Source organism: Mus pahari, chromosome 8 (assembly GCF_900095145.1).
Source record: "Mus pahari chromosome 8, PAHARI_EIJ_v1.1, whole genome shotgun sequence".
NCBI classification, from domain to species: domain Eukaryota; kingdom Metazoa; phylum Chordata; class Mammalia; order Rodentia; family Muridae; genus Mus; species Mus pahari.
In genome coordinates this window covers 6,584,662-6,594,787 of record NC_034597.1, presented here as the reverse complement: position 1 = coordinate 6,594,787, position 10,126 = coordinate 6,584,662, and the positions used below count along the sequence as shown (strand labels likewise).

General features: G+C 43.0%; 1 pseudogene; it reads left to right on the top strand.

The window, feature by feature from the left end:
- Positions 1 to 4,862: 4,862 nt before the first annotated feature.
- LOC110325706 overlaps positions 4,863 to 10,126 on the top strand; it is a 193,698-nt pseudogene continuing 188,434 nt past the window's right edge.

Sequence of the window (10,126 nt, the reverse complement as noted above, 5' to 3'; positions counted from 1 at the left end):
GAAAAACCAAAAAAAAAAAAAAAAAAAAAAAAAAAATGAAAAAAAAAAAAAAAAAAAAAAAAAAAGACATTACAAATGGGTCCTCAGGTTGACAAATTTTATCTATAGCACACCTGTAGCCAACATAATTGTAAATGAAGACAGGCTGGCAACATTTCCTCTACAGTAAAGATGCCCACTCTCACTTTTTTATTCAGTATGATGCTTGGAATCTTGGGTATTATAATAAGACCAGAAAAAGATATAAGAGGGGATAAAGTAGGAAAAGAAGAAATCAAGCTATGCTTACATGCAGAGGACATGGTTCTACACTGAAAAGATGCTCTAGAATATGCTAGAAAACTTTTAGATCTAATAAACTCAGTAAAGTTACAGGCTACAAAATCAGCATTTTTAAAAAAGTAAGGTTTATACATACCAACAATTGATTGGATATAAAAATTATGAAAAATATATCACTTATAATACATTCGAATATTAGGAACAGATCTAACTAAGATAGTGAAAGATCTATACATTGAAAATTCAGAATATTAAAAAGGAAGTCAAAGCAAACACTAAGTTATTGAAAGGCCTTCCATGCTCCAGGACTGGTAGAGTTAGTACACAAGGAAGGCCTGATTACCAAAGCAAACTCCACACTGAGAGCAATTCCCTCCGAGGTCACTCTTCTTCGCAGGCCTAGGAGGGAAAAATAAGAATCCAAGGACTCATAAGGAACCACGGAGATTACAAAAGGCCGAAGCATTTCTAAGGAGAAAGAACACAATGTAAAGAGTTGTGATCCTGAGGTACCTGACGGCAAACCACACTACAGAGCTGCAGTGACAGAGACAGCATGGCGCTGACCTAAATGCACATAGGTGGACCTCTAGGTCAGAACAGATGATCTAGGAGAAAACCAAGACTATAAAGCAACCAACTTTTAACAAAAATGTCAAAAAACTTGCTATGGAAAATAAGCCTATTTAATAAGTGGTGCTGGCCCTAAGATCCATCTGTAGATGAGTGAAATTAGATCCTTATTTTCTAATAAGCCTATTTTTGATATCAACTCAAATCAAGTTTTTAAAAAAATCTTACCTTACAACCGGAAATTCAGGCAGGGTTAGAAAGATGGCTTAGCAGTTAAGAGCACCTGCTCCTCTTACTTGAGACCCCAGTTTGGTTCCTAGTACCACTATCAGTCAGCAGACAACTGCCTGTAACTCCAGTTCCAGGGGATCCAATACCCGCTTCTGATCTCTGCAGGCTCTCCCACACAGGTACACACACCCAAATACACACACCAAATAAAATCTAAAACTTCTAAAGAAAAGCAGGGAATGAAGTTCAAGATCTATATTTAGATAAACTCTTTTCTGACCATAACTCTAATAGCACAGGGACTAGTCCCAAGAATCAGCATGTGGGACCTCATGAAATGAAAAGGTAACTATTAGCTCAGGAGACAGACAAACAGACCACAGGATGGGAGAGACCAGCTGTACTTCAGAAAGCTGATATGTAGAACTTACAAAGAAAGAAAAAAAAATCAAACATCGAAATCAAAGCTGCCAATTAAAAAACAGCCTAATGAAATGCACAGAAGTCCTCAAATGTAGAAATAAAAATGGCCAACAAGTCATCATGGAAATGAAAATATAAAACTACTTTGAGATACCAGCTCACCCTAGTCAAAGGCTGTTATCAAGAAATCTGCTAACAAAAGTGGAGAGAATTTGGGGAAAGGGGCACTGCAAACTAGCAGAGTTACTGTGAAAGTCAACATGGAGGTTTCTTTAAAAATTAAAAATGGAACTATTAGGGGCTAGAAAGGTAGTTTAGTGGATTAGGTCACTTGTTGCTCTTGCAGAGGATCCAGGTTTGATTCCCAGCACTCACAGGTTAACTCACGACCATCTGTAACTCCAGTTCTGGGAAATCTGTCTTAGCTAAGGTTTCTATTGCTGCAATGAAACACCATGACCAAGAAGCAAGTTGAAGAGGAAATGCTTTATTTGGCTTATACTTCCATACCAAAGGATGTTTGTCATCAAAGGAAGTCAGGACAGGAACTCTAACGAGGCAGGAACCTGGAGGTAGGAGCTGATGCAGAGGCCATGGAGAAGTGCTGTCGGCTGGCCTGCTGACCCCTGGCTCATTCAGTCTGCTTTCTGATAGAACTCAGGACCACCAGCCCAAGATGGCACCACCCACAATGGTCTGGCCCTCCCCCATCAATCATTAACTAAGAAAATGTGATACAACTGGATCTTATGGAGACCTTTTTCTTGGTTAAGGAATACCTCTACTTTATGTGTCAAGCTGACATAAGACTAGCCATCACCAGTGACCCCCTTTTCAACTTGACACACAAACACATTGCTGTTAAACCACAATCTTTCCTTTCTTAACAATCCCCAAGACCTCATATTAAAAACAAATAACTTTAAAGTCCCACAGTCTTTTACAAACTCAAACACAGTAAAATTTCAGTTTCTTTAAAATATCTAATTTCTCAAAAAATATTGTAAATCTCTTTAAAACTTTAAAGTCAATTAGCTGTGCACATCTGTAAAAACCAAGAGGGAAAAGCCAGAGTACATTCACAATCTGAACCAAGCAAAACCAAACTCCGACAGTCTAAATAACTCACCGTCTAATTATCTCGGATTCATTCACAATCTTCCGGGATCCACCAAGGAGCTTGAGTCACCTCTCCAGCTCTGTCCTCTGCAGCACACACAGCTTGTCTTCTAGGTTCCAGTCGACGCTACTCTACTGCTGCTGCTGTTCTTGGTGGTCATCCCATGGCACTGGCATCTCCAAAATGTTGGACTTATCTGCTGCAACTGGCCATAAGCTAACATAAGACTAGTCAGCACAGGGTCTGATGCCCTTCTGGCTTCAGGCAAGAGGCATACATGTACTGCACAGACATGCATACAACAGGTATGTACATAAAAAGTAGACCTAACATATGAGCTGGCTGAACCACTCCTAAGTATGCACCCTAAGAACTGCATGCCCCGCCAGGGAGATACTTGTACATCCCATTTATTACTGCCCAACTGTTAGGGATAAGAAGAAGAAACTGGCCCAAATATCCACCAGCAGATGGATGGATAATAAAAATTTAGTTCATGTACAAAATAGTACTTTACTCAGTGGTAAAGAAAAATAAAATCATAAGACCTATAAACTGGATTGACATGAAAATTGTAATATTAAATGAAATGATCTATTCTTGGAAAGACAAAAACTTCATGTCCTTTCTCACATATGGATCCCAGTCTCTAAAGAGTGTGTGTGTGTGTGTGTGTGTGTGTATGTGTGTATTAGTAAAGCATAAAAAACTAGATAGGAAATCAAATGAGGGAGGAAAAATAGGTCCTGAGGAAGGATGAAGGGTGGGCGAAGGGCATGTGGGATATGGAAAATGAAGAAAAGAGACAGAAAGGGAAGGCCAGAGAAGGGAGAATTAGAGGTAGCAAGCGGTGGAAGGAGGATCACTCACACACTTTGTTAAAAAATGCTACAATTGTATGTAAATCCTGTGTGCTAATTTAAATAATACAGAATACCTAATCTCCACTAACTAGCTTCCAAATGGGCAGAGGGATTGGTGCTTGCCGTTTTTTTTTTTTTTTTTAATGTACTTATGTCTACTTCCAATTCCTTTTTAAAGTGTACTTTATTAGTATTGTAAGTTTTTGATTGTAAAATTGGGTAGTGTTTTACTTTTCTTTACAACTTAATAAATACTTACTTTGTTTCAAAGATTTTATTTATTTAACATATGTGAGTGAGTACATTGTAGCTATCTTCAGCCACATCAGAAGAGGGCACAAGATCCCATAACAGATGGTTGTGAGCCACCATGTGGTTGTTGGGAATTGAACTCAGGATCTCTGGAAGAGCAGCCAGTGCTCTTAACCAATAAATACTACTCTCCAGCCCAATAAATACTACTTCTACTTCTTCTTCTTCTTCTTCTTCTTCTTCTTCTTCTTCTTCTTCTTCTTCTTCTTCTTCTTCTTCTTCTTCTTCTTCTTCTTCTTCTTNTCTTCTTCTTCTTCTTCTTCTTCTTCTTCTTCTTTGTGTAGCCCTGGCTGTCCTGGAACTCACTCTGTAGACCAGTCTGGCCTTGAACTCAGAAATCCACCTGCCTCTGCCTCCCAAGCGCTGGGATTAAAGGCGTGAGCCACCACTGCCCAGCCAATAAATACTTCTTGATGACTGCACATGGGGTAAGCTGCTTGTAGTTCAGAAAGATCCCAGCAATGGTGTTTTCCTGACAGTGTGTAGCCTTCCAGCATCTGTCATTTTCAATATTGTTGGTAACTTGGCCATACCCCAAACAAACTTGCCTCCTTGTGTCACAAGGCCCAACTCGTTCACCATCACTTCAATTACTATACCTTTGGTAATCACACCCAGGGTTGTATATAATGGGGATGATGGATTCTTTTTCACACTGAGTATAGGCAGGCAAAAGTTCAGGGTGTGTGACATGGGCTTTTTTGAAACGGAGACCCATTGGCCTAATAAACCCTTCATATTTAGGTCATTTTCTTGTAAAGCCATCACCAACAAAGCAGTTTAGTTACCATTCTGTTCTGTGCCTTCTTTTTTCTTTTTCCTGTTCGAATAACTTTCAATACTTCTGTTTCTCCTTGGACACGAATTTTGGGACCTTCCATTTTCCTGCCTTTTCTTTTCATTTCCGCTTAATAGTGGAAAGTGCGTTTGCTCTCAACTCCCTCACTGGCCAGCAGATAGGCGGGGACTACTCCCTGTGGAGTCCTCTCATCATCCTTCTGCTTGGTGTTTCTCTTCTCATGCATCTTCATCGTCTTTTTCATCTGTATTTTCTCGGCATGGCGCTGTTTATGGTAGAGCTTAAGCTTCAGGGAAATGTTTCTCTCTCTCTGTCTCTCCCTGTCTCTCTCTGTCTCTCTGTCTCTGTCTCTGTCTCTGTCTCTCTCTGTGTCTCTCTGTCTCTGTCTCTGTCTCTGTCTCTCTCTCTCTCTCTCTCTCTCTCCTTCTTTGAATGTTCATGGGCCTCCAGACCTTCTTTCTTTCTCTTTTTCTCATGGTAGTCCAAACGATATCCATATCATTTGCGGTGCAATCTAATATGTTCATTTTGTGGCATGATGACTGCCGCGGAGGAGCCATCTGCGACCTCCAGGGTTTCAAAAACCTCAATTCCTGGGTGCCACTGGTCCACAAACCTGCTTCATTCAGGCAGTAAAGGAAACGGAAAGGGTAGTCCTTTAAGTAGGCCGAGTGGAGCGTAAGCGCAAGCACTGCACAGCACTTCCTTGTCGTCTCTGCATTCCTAGGCAGAAGAGTTAGTATTGTAACTTAAAAAACAACAACAAACAAACAAACAAACAAAAAACACAATTTGAGTTGGAAAAGCGACAAACAGAAGATGGCAACTGAGAGCAAAGGTGAGAGCTGTGAATTGTGCCCAGAGTGACATCAAGTCCAAGGCAGGCAAAGAGTAACACTGAATGTACTGCCATTACAACAGACCCCAGAGAAAGCATCCTTAGAGATCTCATTAGGAGCACAGCTAGAGGAAGTGGGAAGGGTTACAAAATACAATGATGCAGAGCTCTGGGAAGCAGTACTGAAAGTACAGGCTAGGGGAAAGAGCAGGTCTTGGAGTATCTATCTGGTGTGGTTGTAGGAGCCGTTTGGTGTCCTGAAAAGGTGTTTGTTCTTTGTGTTGCCAACGTAACATACCCAGAAACAGCCTGAGATAATTTACCACCCTCTTATTGTTTGTGTTGAAAGGAGAAGTGGCAGAGAGTAAGGACTGGATAGTAACCTGAGATGTATCATTAGTGGGTACTCTTTGTGCTCCCAAGATTCGATGACATTACAGAGCTGGGTATGATGGCACACACCTTAGATCTCAGTGTTCCACAGTTTGAGGCAGAGGGACTGGACGTTCAAGGCAAACTTGACATGCACATTGAGAAATAATCTAGAAGGAAGAGAATGTGGCAGGAATTCTCTTACTGTTTTTATTTTTGTTGTTGTTGTTCATTTGTATTGGAAAAAGAGAAGTCAGAACTTTCAGAAATGTCAAAGTAACACAAAAAGATGTTTAAATCTGTGGCTTTCCCCACAAAACCCCTCCAGGCCTGGTCTTCCCAGAAGTTAACATCCTGATTAGTTTTGGCTTTCAAAGTATAGAATACATCATCACTTCCATGGCTGCTTCCAAAGGAGCATAAGTCACCCTTAAGCCCCTAATAAAATGTCTATTACCTGAACGCAGAATTGAGTACCCAGAGTCCCAAGGACAGCATCCAGCTATGGCACCCTGACTATAAAGAACAGTTGTTCATCTCTGTACGTCCTGCACTTGGAGACAGTCTTCTTGCCTCCAGAGCCCTGAGATGGCATCTCCTAGTCCTTAGGCTAAGATCAAGTGAGGAGTCCTGCGGTGGCACAGGACAGCACAGGGTGAATAAGACAGCACACTCTGGAGAAGAGCCAATAGAATGCATTTATATATCATATAAAGGGATTTGTAAGCTCTGGAATACATGACAGGATTGGGAAGTGGCAGAGAACTGGGCTCTAAACTGGAATAGCTGATTAGTCCCAACCTGGCAACCTGGGGACCACTGGTGCTGAGCCACACCGATGGACTGAAGAATCAGGGGTCTGATGCCAGCAGAGGATGGCAGCAGGGCAGGTGCATAAAGAAAAGGGGATTCATACAGGCGCGGACAGTACCTTTCTCCAAATTCTTTTGCACCAAGTCAGCCAACATATTGATGGATGACCCCACACTCAAGACAATTCTATTCCAATTCTGTCCCTCCTGGCTGTTCTGAAATGCCCTCACAGATACACAGAAACCTCTATTAATCTAGTCTTAGAAGTAACCCAGGCAAAGACCAACCAATGACCACACAGTGCAAAATACAAAGAGTATGAGTATTCACGTATGTGTGTACACGTGTGTATATGCTTGTGCATGCATGTGAGTGTGCCTGTGTGTATGTGCACTTTACCCTGATGACATTATCCAATCCAAATTCCCTCTCACCTACTCTGTCTCTAACACTGCCACTCTCTTACACTTCACAGCAGGAATTTATTTCTGCCTGTGAGCCCTGGCCAACACATTCACATTGCATCCAGTCAGTAGTAGAAGCCAGTTGTGGGTCTGTTTGGGCCTGTTATCACAAAGTAACTGATGAATCTCACTACTAGAAGATGTGCACCTTGGTCTGGTGGCTGAAGGAGAACACTCAGAGATGGGCTCATGTGTCAAAGATTTACCAGAGCTTTCTTGTCATCCACCATTGCAAGGGAAGGAAAGAGCCCAGGTGGGCCGTTGAAGAAGACTTGGAACTGTCAGAAAGGTTGAGCTGAGGCCACCTCACAGGGAGCTATAAAAATGGGAGAGCATTTTAGAGTTGGTTTGACTTTGGCAAGAGGCAGAGCCTGTATAGCCCATCAGACCGTTCCTGCACTTGAGTTGGCTCTGTCCATGACATTAGATGAGGCCACTCTCTTCAGCTATGGAGATTCCTGACAAGGGCTTACAGCCAAGGGAGTAACATTGTCAGATGGTCTTAGCTAGAACCAGGAGTCCATATGAGAGGTAGTACCTCTCTAGGGCTATTGTGAAGATTAAATATCAATTCATGATAAATGTTCAATGCCAAGGGAGAAATCATACATTCTTAACAGATGTTCCTTTTTATTTGAGAACTGCTGCTCTCATCACCTTATCCATCCTGCCTTGAGAACCTACAGCTCCCTGATGCTCTGTTGAGGGCACAGCAGAGAGCATGCACTTCCCAGGAGATATGTCTCTTATACAACCTGCAGGCCCTTGGAATTGTGTTAGGGCAGTCCAAGCCAGCACAGGAAAGCTGCTGACAACATTTTACCATGTTTACTTAAAATCGCCCCCTCCTCTTTTCCTCCCTCCTCTCTCAGTGAGTGTCTCCATGTCCATAGCTACACACCACACACAGCTATTGTTTCCTGAGATATTTGAAAATTACTTTAAGGATGTCACTCTCCCTTACCCCTCAGCAGTTTTGGGTACATTTATTATAGACAATGACATCCTCTTACATTTTCATAAAACCGTTGTCAAAACCAAGAAATTAAGCATTTTTGTTTTGTTTTGTTTTGTTTCAACTCAGTGATACACCTGCCTCTGCCTCACAAGTGCTAGGATTAAAGGCATGTGCCATGACGCCCAACTTTTTCTTTAATAATATAATAACATACACACACACACACACACACACACACACACACACACACACACACACACACCATGCACTGGCGTTTTGCCAGGACACATTTCTGTTTGAGGGTGTTGGATCCCATGTTACTGGACTTGGAGTTACAGACAGTTGCAGGCTGCTGGGTATTGAAACTGGGTCCTTTGGAGGAGTAGCCAGTGCTCTTACCTGCTGCCATTTTTTCAACCATGAAACTTAGCATTCTTGTCATACTCACACCATTCTACTTGTACTGGTTCTGTCCTTAATAACATGCTGTTCCCCAATGCCTGTTGTGATCTGGATAAGGGAACAATAACAGTGCCCCCTTCGAGGTTGCTTTGAGAATGCGTAGGTGTATGTGTAAAGTACTGAGTGCTCACATGGTGACTCAGCAGGCATTCAGAGTTTCTGATGTGACGGTCACTTCTCCAGGGAAGCCTTTTCTGTTCCCATAGACTTAGTGCACAATCCATTTCTTACCAAGTCTCCCTGGCCCTGAGCTTCCACGCTCTTCAGTTGAGTTTAGCTAAAAGGCAGGGGTGAGTTTCTACATTCTCATTGTACCTATGCATGCTTAGACTCCCTCTGAACACTTAAGCCCCATGTCTAAACCTTCTCTGCCATCCCAATGTCAATAGGCACCATGTACACGATGAGACTCCATCGGGAAAGGCAGATGTGAGTTTGTTTGCATGAAAATGAAACATTGGATTTTCTCTCCTGTGACTCTCTAAGGCATGTACACTCAGGAGAGCACAGGCCTCAGATGCAGCAGAGGTTCTGGGACAGGGTCCTATGGGCCTACATCTGCACCCAAGTGGGGCTGATCCTCAGCCCTCTGTGCATCTTCCCTGCCAGAGGAGAGCTTGTCTCCAGGGAGTGCTCTGACCTCAGGATTCGGGGGGGATCACTATTTTCTCTCTGGCGACTCTCTAAAGCCTGAATACTCAGGAGAGCACAGGCCTCAGAAGCAGCAGATGTTCTGGGACAGGGTCCTATGGGCCTACTTCTGCACCCAGGAGGTTGGGGTGATTCGCTGCCCACTGTGCACCTTCTCTGCCAGAGGAGGGCTCGCCTCCAGGAAGTGTCTGACCCCATGACTCAGGTGAGATCAACATTTTCTCTCTGGTGATACTTTAAGGCACATCCACTCAGAAGTGCACAGGCAACAGAACAGCTGAGACAGGGTCCTACCTGCAGCCAGGAGGTGGGGCTGATCACAGCCCTCTGTGTAGTGGTATTGCCAGGAGGGAGCTGGTCTCCCAGGAGTTCTGACACAGGCTTACAGACTCACAGGAGGAACAAGCTCCAGCCAGAGACAGCAAGAACATCTAACACCAGAGATTACCACGGCGAAAGACAAATGCAAGAATCTCACCAACAGAAACTAAGACAACGTGACATCATCAGTACCCAGTATTCCCACCACAGCACATCCTAGATACCCCAACACACCGGAAAAGCAAGATTCCGATTTAAAATCATATCTCATGATGCTGATAGACAATTTCAACAAGGACATTAATAACTCCCTTAAAGAAATACAGGAGAACATAGCTAAACAGGTAGAAGCCCTTAAAGAGGAAACACACACACACACACACACACAAACCTTAAAGACTTACAGGTAAACACAACCAAAGAGGTAAAGGAATTGAACAAAACCATCCAGGATCTAAAAATGGAAGTAGAAACAATAAAGAAATCACAAAGGGAGACAACTCTGGAGATCGAAATTCTAGGAAAGAAGTCAGGAGCCATAGATGCAAGCATCGCCAACAGAATACAAGAGATGGAAGAGAGCCCAGGCTGATCCAGCACCGGCACCTTTCCCCGCCCGAGGAGGGGTGTTCGCCTGGGAGTAG